The sequence below is a fragment of the Myotis yumanensis genome, unplaced genomic scaffold, assembly GCF_028538775.1.
Source record: "Myotis yumanensis isolate MYYU_CA2020_CCGP unplaced genomic scaffold, mMyoYum1.0.hap1 SCAF_5, whole genome shotgun sequence".
Classification (NCBI taxonomy): Eukaryota; Metazoa; Chordata; class Mammalia; order Chiroptera; family Vespertilionidae; genus Myotis; species Myotis yumanensis.
The window spans coordinates 8908207-8924937 of NW_027223756.1; the positions used below are offsets into that span (position 1 = coordinate 8908207).

Below are 16731 nucleotides of genomic sequence, written 5' to 3' on the forward strand. Positions count from 1 at the left end.
CTGAGGGGCTTTCTGGTTGGTCCAGCTTAGGTCACATGACCATGTGGCCAAAGGACAGAATCAACAGATAGGCTTGGTTTCCTCTCCTGCATCCCCAAGCAGAAACCAGGCACTCTTGGCGAGTGGTGACGAGCTAGGACTGCTGGCTGAGAGGGAGATGGGTAACCAACAAATGTCCACCATTGCATAGGAACATGCTCTTCTTTTGATACAGGCAAGGCAATTTGAGGAAAGAAACTGAGGAGCTGCGCTGGGGGGTAAAGAAAATGGAGAAAATGATTTTGACCTTTCCGCTCCAGAAAAATATTTCCTGATGGGATAATAAGAATCCAGTGTCAAAAAACTCCAACAAATGGCGAGTTTTCACCACGGACCAGGCTCCATCTACGTCCCTCCTTAATGAAAAGTGAAAACGTGGCATTGTTAACGTGCTTAGTATCTGTAACCTTTTACATCCGGAAATGAACAAGGAAGCATTTCCCATTTCTAGCCTCCGCGTGTCAGTATCAGTTTGTCACATCCAACAGATCTACAGGCTGTTTGTAAATCGGAAAGATTGGTTCACAGCTTTCCCCTTCAATGATGGAATAACAGTTTCTTGGAAACTCGAGCCATGCCATCCGTCTCTGACAGGAAACCCTCCGTGCACAATCAAGTGAAGTGTCACTACATGTCACTAATGAGAAATGTTCTCGTTCTCCCCACACTTCCAGCCAGGACCCAGTAAGAGAGGCAGACGTGGATCTGATCAGCAAACTCGAAAAGCTCCACTGAAATCCTGAAAAGCAAACTTTCGACCATGTGGCAGTGAGAAAACATACGTCCTTGTCATCTTTTAAATTTTCTTGAAAACGATAATGTATTCCGTTCTCCCTCTCCCCCAATTGATCTTAAATCTCATCACATGGACTAAAGAGGACCCTAAGTGTAAATTTTACACTTTCCAAACCCTCAGATGCACTTAAGTTTTACATAATGGACATTACATTCACAAGGGACACATTTCTCCCTGGACAGCTTAAAAAAAAATTCTAAGCAAAATCTAATTAAAACAAGCACAAACACAGTAATGGCCTGGTGGTTTTTATATATCCGGCTTCTGGCAGTCCTCCTAGGGGCGGGTAATGACCATTTGAAGGAAAACTGAACACTAAAACCCCGCACCTACGGGGGATTCAACTGTCTCACAATTTTGTGGATTCAGAGCTCAGTTTCCAAGCAGTTTTCGACAGCAGCCTCTTAGCAGTCAAAGTAAATGTCACCAAATCCAAGCCCGCGCCGGGGCTTTCTGTTCCTCAGTCGTACACTGTTTAACCTTGGTTAGTACCTAGTTTTTTCATGTCCAAAATCTGAACACATTAGAAATAGGTAATCAGAAAAGAGAAGAGGAACTACTGTAACCAAATACGCTCAAAGAAGTGCAAAGTGCTGACCATGTATGCATGTAACAGATATGTAATGAGCACCTACTATTTGCCAGGCACTGGGACAAGGCAACAGCATGAAAGCAACAGATGACAAGACAATATTATATTTTAAAAAGACATGAAAGTTAATCAAACGGAGCAGTCTGGAACCATTGATGAGACAAGTAAAAAGCTTTAAGTATCTCTGAGAAATTGATGCTTTAGCAACCCACTCCGGAGTCCATGAAGAGAAATTCAATTATACCGAACATGTCCTAGGAAGGCAAAAAAAAAATACTATAGTTTCCATGATAAAATAGGTTAAATAAAAAAAGTAAGTTTTTGTTATGAAGGCACCAGCAGCATGACTTCCTTCCTGGAGGTGTGGAGGGTTGAGATCCACCCTACTTCGACCTGGTTCAGCCATCAGGAAGTTCAGAGTAAGATGAAGATCAAAGAATAAGGTGCTTTAGATATCAAAAAGTTGGATAAATGATCATGCACTTGGTGAACAATCTTCTCAGAGCACAGACCAGAAAAATCTCACTCAGCGGGTGCTGGCAAATTTTAGCTCCATGGACGGCATGAAACTAACAGAGGCAATGTCTTCCATCTTGCACAAATCCTCGAGTGATGTGGCGAAAAACTGAAATCTTCCCCTTAGAACCGGTGGAAAAAATTGTCTAGAGGATAAAAAACTCATGTTAGTCAACTGCAATGGGGTTCTTATCAGGTGTGTCGATATCCTAAGTGAAAGATGATTTGCATCTTCCAGTGACGAAGCAATTGTGTGCACTGGAAAAGGGTGTGGCTGTCAGAAGGCTCTGTGCATCCTACAGAAATCAGGGTGAAAGCAAAGGGAGTGCGGTGCAAGTAAGCAGACCATTCTGCTGCGAGAGGTAGCTGGTTGAAACTGTTAGGAATCTGAGTATATTGTCACTCTAGGGTTCGTGTGGCATAGATTTAGTAGAGAAGAGGATCAAGGTAACAGTTTGGTGAATTCCTTTGGGAGAAAATATGAGTTCAGTCTGATAAGAAAGAGTTCATTTCACTAATTTTCAGTTCCAGCAATTAAATACAAAGTCAGCTTTGGTTCACAAGTGATTGGATTAATAAAATCAATACCCTTTGTTATAGACGTCTGTGGAACAAATCCAAACCATCTTCCATGTGAACAAAGAAAATGTAAACAGATCAAACTCTCCCATGGTTTGGTTCCAGGATGTTGGGGTGGGACCGGACGTGGAGAGCGTATTCTGTCCTGTAATAAAGGAGCACTTTGCTAGCTAGTCATCACACAGAGCCCTAGGAATTATACATGACCCACCACCTACAACGGTTACTTTCAAATCGCGGGTGCCACCAAGAACAGGTGTTTACAGGGCAACTCTGAACTGTGAGGCTCTGTCCAGGTTTTCAAAGCCAGTGACTCACAAACAGAAAGACACAGGAAATGAGCTTAGAGATCTAGAGGCTTACTCAGACCTTTGTCTTCACAGCCCGAGTCAGAACTATCCCAACACCCTCACTTGACCTCAATTCTGCAAATTGCATAAGTGACCAAAAATTCCCTTCCCTCCAGCTATTTGGAAACCACAAGATATTTTCATAAATAGGTTTCTGCACAAGGCTCCGCTGGATGAGGACCGGGGCTCGGCAAGCCACAGAGCTACCAGCAACTCCAGTTGAAGGCGACTGAGAAGAAGACGGATTTGAAGGTGGCTTCTTGGTGAGTGTTATTTCCAAGGGCAGAGAAGCTAAGAAATGAAGACCTATAATAAGAATACTCAGTATCTTCCTAATGGAATGTGATGCTTCCCGCTTCAAGAGCACAGAGATGTCTTTGTAATCTCAAAATCGGTCCCCGCACCTCCCCCCCCAAAAGGAAAGCTATCTCAAAAAGAAAGGCATAGAGGATCTCCAAATATTTCAACAAGTACCACAGCGTGGTGGCAGAGTGCCCCGTGGCCATTTATTGCCAGCCTGAAAATAAGCTTCAAAGAGAAGAAATATCCCGAGTATAATTTCCTATAAACTGCTAAATGTTAATGTCTACTACTAACAAAAACCTGGTTTGGACAAACTGAGAGGAAAATTCAGCAGGACTGAAATACTCCTAAACCCTGCCTCGAGCCCCACACAGCCATGACTTTTACCAGCACCGGTTGGTTTCCAAACTACAGGAGAGAACGGATTGTTTCAACAATATTATTTAACCACCTCCCATTAATTGACATTTCCCAGTTGTTGGGTTCACCCAATTACATTAGCCTTTAAGCAGCCAGCGCACTGCCATAATTTTTAATAAAAATGGCCATTTTGCAAGGTTTAACTTGCTAAATAAGGGTATTAATTTCAATAAAGCAATTAGCACATTTACATAATTTGATATTGTTATTTTAATAGAACACAAGAGCTTTAAAAAGCGGTTTCCAATAAAGGAAGGAGAATAGTGGCCTATTCACATGCAAAAACGAAACTTTAGCTCCCCCACAAAAAGTTAATAATAATAATAATAGCTCTTTATATTTTAGAAATAAGGGCTCTGAGAGAGTTAAGGGCATGGAAGTTGGCATTCAATAGCTTTCAATATTAACATCTGGACCAGGAGACCACCTGGGAGAGAGAGAGGGAGATCCCTGCAGGAATCCCAGGAGGCTTCTTGGAGGTAGACAATGGTGCCCACATTTTCCATGATGCCTTTGTGTTGAGCAGTTTGTCAAATGCAGGGCATTGAGAAGGACAGGCAGCCAGAGCACAAGGGGAAGGTAACAAAAGGAAATAAAACCAAGATGCTGCCACGTTTAGGGATTTGCTGCAATGCCTTGCTGATGAGCATGCCCACATTTGGACATGACAAGTGGCTCTTACTGACACCTGCCTGGAGGTCTCCTATGGGCAGCCTGGGCCTGGCTGGGTAGGTTTTGTCTGGCTCTCCTTAGTGCCAGGGGCTGGACATCCCCAGGAGCCCTTGTGGTTCCCACCTCCACTGTCCCAGGGGCTGAGCTGGGGCTTCTGTTTGTTGGGAGGCGAAGACAGTGGGCAGTGTGCAGGCCACTAGGGTTCCAGGCATCTAGGCTGTGGATGAAACACACTCTCCCTCAGCCACTGCGTTTAAAATTAGGAAGCCGCATCTTGTGCTTGTGTGCAGGAGGCCTGAGAATCTGTGACTAAAGGGAAGAAGGAAGGAGCTTGACATCCTCTTCCTCGGCCTCCTTGAGATAAATTACCATAAACAGGGGTCAGAGATGAAGTGGGGGGAGGAAAGGAATTTTAGCCACAGGAACAACATGTGCAAAGGGCTTCATCATAGCATGGACTCCAGCACCTGCTAGTCAGCTCAGCCTCCTTTTCATGTAATCTGGGTTTGAAACTGTTACAGATACGCTACCTGGAGCCAGAATGTTGGCGTAACCTCTACCAGCGGTTCTCAACCTGTGGGTCGCGAACAATGAAAATACATCCTGCATATCAGATATTTACATTATGATTCATAACAGTAGCAAAATTACAGTTATGACGTAGCAACGAAAATAATTTTATGGTTGGGGGTCACCACAACATGAGGAACTCTATTAAAGGGTCACGACATTAGGAAGGTTGAGAACTACTGCAACCAAACAAGCTAGGTGACATGCCCAGGGTCTCACAGCAAGTACCCAATGAGAAATGAGTATTCAGCCCAATTCTTAGCACAAAATGTGTTCATGAGATGTAAGCTGAATCTAAATTTAAACCTCGTCCAGCCATGTCCAAAGTCTGAGAACTGGGGTGGGGATGAACAAGCATACATCTATGCTACATACTTCTCTATCGCAGGCAATAAATCTCAGGTCTGTGAAGTAGGCTTAGGTGGGACCCAGCAGACACCTGTGGGAGCCCCAGCAAGATATGTGCAAAGTAACGTCACGAAATTAATGGATTCATGACTGATTCTGCAAGCTTGGCCTTGGGTAGAGTCAGAGGCTTTGATTTGGTAACCATTGAACATTGCAAACATACACATTTTGCATTTGCACTGCTGGGATTTTTTTCAGTAAAACCTGTTTAGGAGCCTATCATGAAGACTTATTTTTTTTCAATTAATTACTAAAAATAGAAATTCAAAGCAATCAATTCTACAGGATAAAAAAATGAAAGCCAGGGGAGTTTAGGAGAGCTAGAGGCATCTGTGGTCATTAGTGAGCCCACAACATGGAGGGCTCGGCGTTGGCACAGGATTCCAGAGTTTGAAATGGGTCTATTAAAAATGAAAGTAAAAAGGAAAGGAAAGGAAAAGAATGGAAGGAAGAGGAAGGAAAAAGTCCCTCTGCTAGTGTTAAGGATTCCTGAGACGATCGAAACAGATTTTTTGGACTGTAGATCATGAAACTAAACGTCAGATAGTAAGGCGTTTACTACATTGTCAGAGGCATTAGATTTGAAGGCAGCTTTAAAATTCAAGAAATATTTTCTGAGTACTTGCTCTATGCCTGGTCCTGGGGACCCAATAGGAACCTCATCATCCTAATGCCTTCCCATCAGCGAATGAGCCAGGTTGGGTGGCCAGGCAGGCAGCCTTGGCAAGGAGTGTAACAACCTGGTACAGACAGAGGCGGCTGGGCAGCTGAGGGGGCACGTGGCTAGACAAGGCGATGGGGTGAACAGAGAACGCAGCGCTTGGGAGATGACAGGCGCTGGAATTGAGAGGTTGAGTTAAAATTAATGTGATCAGAGTGGACAGGATGAAGATGGGGAGAGAAAGGCATTTCTGACAAAAGCAATAGCATGAGGGAAAGGGAGCAAGGCTTCTCTGAGTTAAGGTAAGGGTTTCAGGGATGTTAAGAAGTGGCAAGAGATGTACTTAGAAAGGTAATGTGGGGCTCAGAGTAAAGAATCCCAAGACCACTGGGGAGCCCAGCAAAGACTTGAAGGCCCAGAGCAGTAGTGTCATTTGCATTTCAGGAGACCTCATGGAGAAGCTGCTGCAGAAATGTATTGAGGGAGGGTGGGTGGAGAAGGGAGGGAGCCGGGGAAGGAGGGACTCTGATAGACAGCATATTTGAGGGATGAAAACAAGTATACATTCATTAGAGGTATTTAGCTTGTAAAGTCCATAGAACTTGGCTCCTAATTAATACGCATTTGGCATGAGGCATAAAATGTAGCCACCAGCACTCAGTAAGGACTTGTTGGGAGGACAAACAAATATGCCAACAGACTATTATTTAAAGATTTCCAAAGGAGACCCACAGATCCTCTTTTTATTCACAGCGGCTTTCAGGAAATAGATATATTTTAGAACCCTTCTCAATGCATGTTTTTCTTGGAGACCAAACCAAAATATCTCTCGTGAAATAGTAAGGTGCATTTTACACCACATCCTAGGGTCTATGCGCACATTAATTCAAGGGAAAACATTTAACCACATTTGGGATAAAAAAATTATCAAATTTTAGTAAGAATCATTTTTCTGTGCTTTTCATTAAAAATGGCAATTGACAATAAATATAAGTTAGCATGGACACAACATACCACTTGAATATACCTTTGTTCATTCCCTTTATTTTAATGGAGAGTACATAGTCCTTCTACTTAGAAATTTTAAATTTGAAAAAGAAAACTTGAATTTCCTGGGCACTAACTAGGTGCCAGGAATGACGGTGAGAGGATTCCCCAGGTGTCTTTTTCCATGACCTTGGCGTCGTCCCCAAGCTCATTCGGTACCACGCTCACTACTACTTCCGCACAACAGTCTTTCTGTTGCCTGGGCATCAATCCCGGCCATGGCAGGGGCTCTGACCTTGCTGTTATCCCTGCCTAGAACGTTATGCCCCAGCATCCCTGTGTGTTTGATTCTTCTCAGCATTGGGATCTTAGCACAAAGAAAAGTCATTCCTGACAACTCCACCTTCATCATCTGTCTCTTCCATCACCCCAAGTTTACTTCACTGGAAACACACATCACTCACGAGAACCATCTTTTTAAATACATCTCCTTCTTTCTTTACTTTAGGTTATCCTCCTAACAGACTGAAAGCTACCGGGAGACAGGCATCTTGTCTTGTATATTGCTCTTCCCTTAGCACCTAGGTATGCCTGGAGCATAGTAAGAGTTCGATAAAATACTAAATGAATAAATGAGAAGCTCACAAAATTGTTGTTTTTTAAATCCTGCTTAATACAGGAGATTCAGAGAGGTTAAGTAACTTTCCCAAAGTCACACAGCAAGTAAATGGGAAAACTAGTATTTTGCCCACAGAGTGTCTCTTCCAAAGCCATTGACAAGGCTGCTGGTAAAGAGGAAGGCAAGTCATGCTGAAGCCTAATAATTGTGCTAGATTAAGAAATTTAAGAGAAGCATCAAACAGACCATCAAACCTCAGAGGGGAAGGCAGGAGGGTGGGGGGTAAGAGATCAACCAAAGGACTTGTATGTATGTATGTAAGCATAACCAGTGGACACAGACACTCAGGGGGAAGTGAGGGCATGTGCTGGGGGGTGGAGGTGGCTGGGGAGAGTTCAATGGGGGAAAAAAGAGACATATGTAATACTATATGTAATACTTTAAACAATAAAGAATAACAAATAAAAAAGAAATTTATATTTGCACTTATATTCACTGATATAGGGTACAGTAAGATGTATAAAACAAGAATGGGCAAACATACAGGAGTCAATCTCTGGTCTCACCGCAATTTTCTTGGGTAAATTACAAAGTACTCGGGAAACTCACTTCTGATGAAGCAGGTCCTGCCACTGCACAGAGTCAGAAGGGCAGCAGAATTCATATACGTAGATCTCAGTGAGTGTGAACACGGAAATTACAGCCTGCCAGGACACCACCTTTTACATTACCGTCAAGTTCCTGCCTAGTGGGCTGTACCATATATCCAACTTGGTAAATGAAGGCTTGTTTTCCTTTAGACACAGTCATCAGAAATTTATTGAGCCCCAATTATGTGGCAGTATTGCTCTAAATGCTAGGGACACCACGATGAAGCATTTAGTCATGGTCCCTGCTCCTAGGAGCTAACTTTTCAGTAAGGGAGACAGCAAACAAACAAACACAAAAAAAGCAGGATATGTGCTATGAAGGAAATGAATGGTGACGAGTGACAGAATACAGGGAGTTCATAAATAGGGCTGTCGGCAAAGGGTGCCATGAACAAGTAATGTTTGCTCTGTTCATTCATTCTTGCATGCGGTTTTTATTGAGCACCTACCATATGCTTGTTGCAGAACCTGAAAGTACAGTAGCAATGAAGACAGTGAGGGAGGGAGCCTTGCATACGTTTAGGGGAAGACCAGTAAGACCGGGGACAGCAAAGACAGAGGTCTACAGGTGGGAGGATGCCCAGCATAGTTGAGGGATATGGAGAAATGTGAACATGACCGAGGGAGAGTGGGCAGAGAACTAAGGCGAGACTGTGCAGGGCCTTGGAGGTCGGGGTAAGGACCCTGGCTGGTCTCCCCACAGGGATGAGAGGCCCTTGGAAAGCTGTGAGCAGAGCCCTGGCGGATCAGGCTGCAAACAAGCGCCCTCTAGCGGCTGTGCTGAGAACACATGGATGAACAGAGGAGCGGAAGGAAGAGGATTGTGGACAGGGAGTTGCAGCCAGCTCAAGGATCTGGAGAAGGGAGAGTTTGGCACTTTTCAGAAATGGGAAGAAGCCCAATGTGACCATAAAGTAGTGATCAGAGGAGAATGGCATGAGAGGAGGACTCCGGGGCCAAATCAGGCGGGCAGGCATCTGGACTTCATTGGGAATATGCGGAAAGCCACCGATACAAGAATCTTTTCATGAAATAAGCCTTGGGCAGAGGCTCAGCTTCAGATGCCCTCCTTTGCTTAGCTGGCTTTAGCCAAACAGTGGGACAGAAATGTCTAATCTCTAAGCACTGACCAAAAAAAAAAAAAAACGGCTTAATTTTTGAAAAGCGTGCCAATAGAGTTGTAATTACTGAACACACAGCCTCATGTGTATTTAGTGGCAGATGCAGTGATCACGGTGTTCAAGTCCTTTGGGGATAAAGAAACCCGATACCCTTTCATCACACTCTCCCCACCAGGAAACTGCCTCATTTCTCTACAACCAGTGATTCTGGAAGCAAACATTTTCTGAAATTCAGGAGGAAGAGATAGAAGGTCAAAGTAGGAATATTACTGAAAATATAGATAAGAAATTGAGGATTTTTCAACCATTCCAGACATACCCCTCCACTTCCTTTTAAATCCACAACAAGGGCCCATGGAGGAACCAGGGGCCATGTTCCAAAGATTTCCTGGGAAAATGAGCAGCATGTTCTGGCCTCGGCATCCTTCACCTTGGAGAGCCTGGTCTGATGTGCTCAAAGAGAAGATTATCCCCGATGGGTGCACTGACGGAATTCAAAGGATCCCTTTTACCAAATATTAGCAGCTAATCATGCAGCCAGCCATGGCCACATGCCTGCTGACACCAGTAATTGTCTGCCTGTAGGAATCGGAGCCTGAGGGTTCGAAGAAGCAACACAGCTGAGCCTCCCTGAGTGAGACATGCGGGCTGTGGGTGACGCATGGGTGTTCACAGCTGGGGGTTGGCTGGGGTGACATTCCACCAACTTCCACACTTATTGCTGGGCCTGGGACAAATGCCACCAGCATCTTTGGGGGTTTTATTTCGACAGTGTAAAGAGGGAACCACGGTGCTGAGGAGTTCATGTCAGGGTTAATTTAACTTTAAAGCTGAAGAAGTAACGATTCATGTCTTAAAAACACTTTGACATAGGCTTTCTGATTTTTGAGATTCACTTGGTATTTCTCTCCAGTCATACTGGAAATGAGGGCATAGGGCGCAGTAGGCAGGATAGCAAACTCCCAAAGATGTCCCTGCCGTAATCCCTGGCATTTGTGAATATGTTACTTTACATGGCAAAAGGCCTTTTGCAGATGTGACTAAGATCGAGGACCCTGAGATGGGGAGATGGTCCTGGGTGACCCAGGTGGGCTCCATCGGATCCATGAATCCCTGTACATGGAGAAACTTTCCTGGCTGGGGTCAGAGGGAACGGTGACAGGCAGGGCCAGCGAGACACTGCATTGCTGGCTTTGAAGAGGGAGGAAGGGGCTGCGAACCGAGGCGTGTGGGCAGCTTCCAGAAGCTGGAGAGACAAGAGACAGATTCTCCCCTAGGACTTCCAGAGGGAATGCCATCCTGCCAGCACTTTGAATTTTAGCCCAACGACACTCGGCTGGGACTTCTGACCGACAGGCTGTAAGAGAATAAATCTGTGTTGGCTTACGTCGCTACTTGTGGTAATCCGTTATGGAAGCAATAGCGAAACTCTACATAAGGCTTTTCATTGCATTGACACAAAATTAAACCACTGGAAAAAATTTTTTTCATCATTCTTTTCAAGTGATGTATTACAACTTTTAAAACCTGCTAAATAATGCTCGCTGATTTTATTAACTGACTTCTCTGAAAATGGTAATGGGGATTTGGTATAACATCAAGCTAATGAATGACTGAAGGACAAAAGGTCCCGAGGCTTTTAATCCCTTAATACTATAGTGAGTAGGATCACAAAAAGAGAGGAGATGTAAGTTTTCTCCTAGAAAATTAAGTAATTGGACTACTAGAATGCAGGGATTTATTATGCTAAAGACACATGCCCATTTCCTAATAAATCGCCATTTGTCACAGATTGCTGAATATTCCAGCCCAGCACACACCCAGCTTCCTCTCTGCACAGAAGTCATTCCAGACCCTTTTCTGCATGATGCATATTACAGGCAAATAATTAAGGGAACTTAAGGCTTCAGTGTAATATGTAAACAAAAATAAATTGTCCCCTCCCTTCCTCTGGGCTCCCACTTGCTCTCAAAAACTCTGATGTCAGCCCAATACCTCACATTCCAACAGGGAGCATACATTATTCTCTCTCTGTGTTGAAAACCCCCTCAAAGAGGCACGGAAATAAATAAGTGCAGTATTTCAGCAGAAGAAATGCAAGGGGAGAGAATCTTTGCACACACAGAGCAATCAGATGTGAGCATCTGCAATCACTACTCACTTATAAATGGCAGCAGGCAGAATCACTTAAGGACCCACAATAAATTCAGGGCAACAAATGTCTTGAGTGTGTACCAGGGAGAAGGCTGTATTAGCATCCGGGCATTTCGATGAGGCATTAAGCTTTTTGTGATTCCTACTGTTCGAGGTGGTAGGAAGGGACCATGGACCCGGACATGTTTTGTTTCACCACTGACCCTCACGATGGAATGCTGTCAGGATGCCATATTTTGTGCCTCCGTATATTGTTTTTAAAGAATAGTTTATTGAGCCCTAGCCGGTTTGGCTCAGTGGATAGAGCAGCAGCCTATAAACTAAAGGGTCCCAGGTTCGATTCTGGTCAAGGGCACACATTTCGGTTGCAGGCTCCTCCCCAGCCGGCCTGGGCCTTGTCAGGGCACGGGCAGGAGGCAACCAATTGATGTGTTTCTCTCATATCGATATTTCTCTCTCTCTTTCCCTCTATCTTCCACGCTCTCTAAAACTCAATGAAAAAATATTCTCGGGCGAGGATTAAAAAAAAAGAAGAGTTGAATTTTAGAGAGAAGAAGAGGGGAAGATGAGAGAGAGAGAGAAACAACAACAACATTGACATGAGAGCAAATCATTAATCAGCTGTTGCTTGCATGCCCCTACTAGGAATGGAGCCTGGAACCCAGGCATGTGCCCTGATTGGGAATCCAACCAGCAGCCTTTTGCTGCATTTTTTTTTTTAATGAGCCTGGCTAGGTTTTATTTGATTTTGTATTTAAAAAATACACACAATTTAAGGTCAACTAAGTCTACTTTTTCCCGAGTAGATACCATGGTATAGCCCACAAAAAGTAATGAACATGAAATACTACATTACTGTTTCTTAAACTATGTTTTGTGGAACATTTGTAACTTACCAAGTTATTGCTTGGAAAATTGGTTTTGACAGCGCTTTCCTTTTTTATATTAAATACTCAAAACATTCTGTGGTAAAGAAACCTATTTACATTAGTGAGTCACAGAAATCCCCATATGTATTGGGACACAGACAGCCTCTCTTCCCCAAGTACATTTCCCTCCCTCTGCTCCCAATGAGTTTTATCATGTAGTATGCAAGTGATATGCAGTTTGAAGAATACTGTTCTGGAGCAGGGTTTCTCAACCTGGGCACTCCTGATGTCCTGGGCCCAGTAATTCTTTGTTGGTGCAGTGGCTGTCCAGTGCATCATGGGATATTCAGCAGCATCCATGCATTCTACCCACTGGATGCCAGCAGCCTCCTCCGAGTTGCACAAAACAAAAATATCTGCAAACATTGCCAAAATCCTTTGGGGGCCAAAATCACCCCTGGTTGAGCATTACCATTCTAGAGGATCTGTTGGGTCAGTAGAAAGACTGCGTTGGTGGGCTTTAATGCAAATATTCTGTTTTTCAGGTTTTGCTTCCTTTCTGCCCATGCATCACCCACAGCTTACCAGGGGTGGGCAAACTTTTTGACTCGAGGGCCACAATGGGTTCTTAAACTGGACCGGAGGGCCGGAACAAAAGCATGGATGGAGTGTTTGTGTGAACTAATATAAATTCAAAGTAAACATCATTACATAAAAGGGTACGGTCTTTTTTTTTTTTTTTTTTTAGTTTTATTCATTTCAAACGGGCCACGGCTGGCTTAGGCTATTTACTGTTTGTCATTCTGCACTCATTCTCAGTTCATAAACATTCATGTTACCTTCCACCTACTCAGAAACACATTCCTCCCTGTAGAAACTCAATTCAAGCTGGTCATGGCAACCCTCTGCTCCCAAGGACCCTCTCAGCTCAAACCCTTAGGACTTTCTCTTACATCTTACTGTTGTCCTAAAGTCTTAATACTTGTCACCAAAGAGCTGTCTTCTCCAGCTAGTCTTCGAGATAAGTCATTGAGACCCAGGGTATTGTTCCAAAAAGGGAACTTGGTCCAGTGGGAACTTATCAGCATGGAGGTCAAGCCATTTCAAAAAGTGTATCATTTTAAAAATTTACCTTGAGAGGTGATGCATGTTTTATTAGGAATGGCATCTCCTATCAAACACATCATTTCTTTAGTCTCTTCTGTTTTAACTACATTCCCAACCTGTCCTTGCTTTGGGGGGCAGAATTCTTTTTTTTAATAATATATTTTATTGATTTTTTACAGAGAAGAAGGGAGAGGGATAGAGAGTTAGAAACATCGATGAGAGAGAAACATCGATCAGCTGCCTCCTGCACACCTCCTACTGGGGATGTGCCCACAACCAAGGTACATGCCCTTGGCTGGAATCGAACCTGGGACCTTTTAGTCTGCAGAACGACACTCTATCCACTGAGCCAAACTGGTTAGGGCACATAATTCTTTTCTTCCTTCTTTTATTTATATACCCTTGATTATCTAAAAAAGCGTTTATAATAACACATGGGCAGAGTTCAACCTCTGGTTTAGTTGTATACTTGACAGACATAGAAGCTAGAAACAATAACCAGTAATTCATTGGGGCTTGTGTGTCTCCAGGATTCTAATACACACACAAAAAGCCAGAAAGCTGGTATTGGTATCACCATTAGTAGCACCAGATGAGGAGACTGAAGCTCAGAGAGATTCAGTCACAGAACTGATAAATTCTGAAGGAAAGGAGAAACAAATCAAACGATTGATTCAAACTAGACTTCCTTAACTAGAGCCCTCTTTGCTGTGCTTGGAAATGATTTTTTCTCTCGTTTGTATGAATCCTGATCTATGATGTGACCTCAAAACCCTTTTCTTTCCACCATAAAATGAATAAAGTAATCCGGATATCAAACCTCACTCAACCTGTCTTTGAATTACATATTTGACCTTGTCCCCTTTAGTCCCAGAGGGGTTACACAGGCTTTGTGCTTTTCAATGTGACCAATGGCTCACCCAGAATTTGTTCGTCCCAGGAGATTTTTCAAAGCACTTTCACATCATCGCATCGGCAAAGGCACAGAGGACCGGGGTGATTATCCTGTTTTACAGGGGCAGACACTGAGCCTCAGAGCAGCTGTGACTTGTCCTAGTCACCAGCTCCTCTGTGAGTGTCCCGGGAACAGGACCCAATTTGTCAGACAATAAGCCCAGCTATGTTCTGTCCACACTGCAGAGCTTCAAGCGAGGGCCTCGAAGCAGGGCAGGTTCCAAAGCAACAGAGAGAGGGATGGCGGTGGTTATGAGGACACATACAAATATATTTTATCTACTAAAACCAACTGGGTGATGGCTTCCCTGAGCTTGAATCTGCAAAGGGAGTTTTAGTTCCCCAAGTTATGTTGAAGCTGTGCCCCTTTGATCCGGGAAATAACTATTGCAGTGCGTCTAATATCTAATTTGCATATGGATGATATTCAGAATTGCAGAACAACAAAACCTTTAGGAATCACCTGTTTACAATGGAAACTTCTTTTCAAATTCTCTTTGAAATCTCAGAAGAGAAGTCAGGGTATTGAATGTAGACCAGCTCATGGGAACTCCAACTTGAAGGACACTGATCTTTGAAAGCAACGTTCTGCTTGGCCCAACAGTCTCCTCTGGGATAATACCTATGAGCCAATAGATACAGTTTCTGCCCCACAGAGATTACAGGCTTTTAATCCCCATTTTATAAATTTGGAAACTGAGGCTCATAGAGGTGAACCCAAGGTTACAAGTCTGTCCATGATGCCGTTCTTTTATAACTGAGAGCTGACTTCAAAGACCTTGTCCTTTGCTTCAAACCATCTGAACTAGAAAAGAAAATTTACTGCTTCCTCAAGCAGCCAGAAAAAAAAAATCATTATATTTTAAGCATTAATAATACCTCAAGAGAGATGATGGTATAAAAACTATAGCAATGTAGCAAAAACTAATAAGTATTCAAGGAGGCATTATTTCAGAGGGTGAGGTGTGTGACTATGAATTCATTCAAATACAACTCTTGGGTTCCTTTACGATACCTGAGAGTGTTTTCAACCTATCTCGAAGCCTTCTAGCTTTGAGACTTTAAAACTGAGGAGCTGAGAGGGGTCAGGTTAGGTAAGCACGAAGTAAGCACTCGAGATACTAAGTTGAAGGTCAAGTTAAAGAAGCTGGCTGGTGGTCTGGGTAGTGCTAGAAAGTGTACAAAAGTTGAATAAAGATGACTTTACATTCATTTTACATACTGGAAAACAAAGGTAACAAAAAAAGACTTATTATTGATAGTTTTCCTCTAGATTTCCCTACTATAGGCACAGGAGTGGCTTGCCTCAGAAAGTCAAGTTTGCCCAGCTCCATATACTACGGTTAGGTATCCATTCGGAAGAGTGAGAATTTCACAAAGCAAGTTCTTATGTCTTTTGGAAGTTTTACTGGAAGCTATTAAACTCATTTCATCTTTTTTTTTTTTTTTTTGATTTTTTGTTTTTTTTTAGAAGCAGCAGCAACTTCTGAATTTCTAGACCTTGGCTCATTCTGCATTCCACTGGCCTTCCTACCCACAGGCCACAATCTGGAAGTTATGTAAATATTAACACTGGAAGCCAATGAGGGAAACTGCTCTTAATTCCAGCTGACGTGAACCCATTGCCGATGAACACTCGAATCTTGGTAATAAACTCTCAGATGAAAAGCATGGGAGTGATGCGCATTTCACAGACACGACACAGCAGCCGAGCAGGTGGTATTGGAGGAGATGTAAGCTGAAGTCCACTGACTAGCAGATTGCTGGGGAAGGCGTGAATGCTAAAGAGACACCATGGGTTTCTTCCAAGTTCACTTTCCTAGTCATCATGGTCCCTCAGGTGACATGTTTACAAGCCTGCATGACAAAATCTACTGTTTCTACTACCTGGGACCTCTCCATGCCCCAGTGTTCTGGCTGATGTGCGGATCATGTTCCCCAGTGGCCTGGAAGTGCTGTGGGCTCCCAGCACACACTGGCAGCTGCCCGTGGGTGTGTTCAGTGCTGGAAAGGTTATACCTTCAGCAAGCAAAATGTGCATAATTGCTACACCTCCTGTCTTTGTTCTGGAAAGTCCCTTTTGAAATGGTTGTTATAGAGCAGCGGTTCTCAACCTGTGGGTTGCGACCCCTTTGGGGGGTCAAACGACCCTTTCACAGGGGTTGCCAAAGACCATCGGAAAACACATATATAATTACATATTGTTTTTGTGATTAATCACTATGCTTTAATTATGTTCAATTTGTAACAATGAAATTGGGGGTCACCACAACATGAGGAACTGTATTAAAGGGTGGCGGCGTTAGGAAGGTTGAGAACCGCTGTTTTAGAGGGAATTCGACAATTTGCAAATCTCCCAAGAAT

At 43.5% G+C, this 16731-nt stretch overlaps 1 protein-coding gene across 6 annotated transcripts in view; it reads right to left on the reverse strand.

Moving 5' to 3' along the window:
- TENM2 (teneurin transmembrane protein 2) overlaps positions 1-16731 on the reverse strand; it is a 1191402-nt gene that overhangs the window by 482621 nt on the left and 692050 nt on the right. The gene's annotated exons all lie outside the window — the stretch shown is intronic.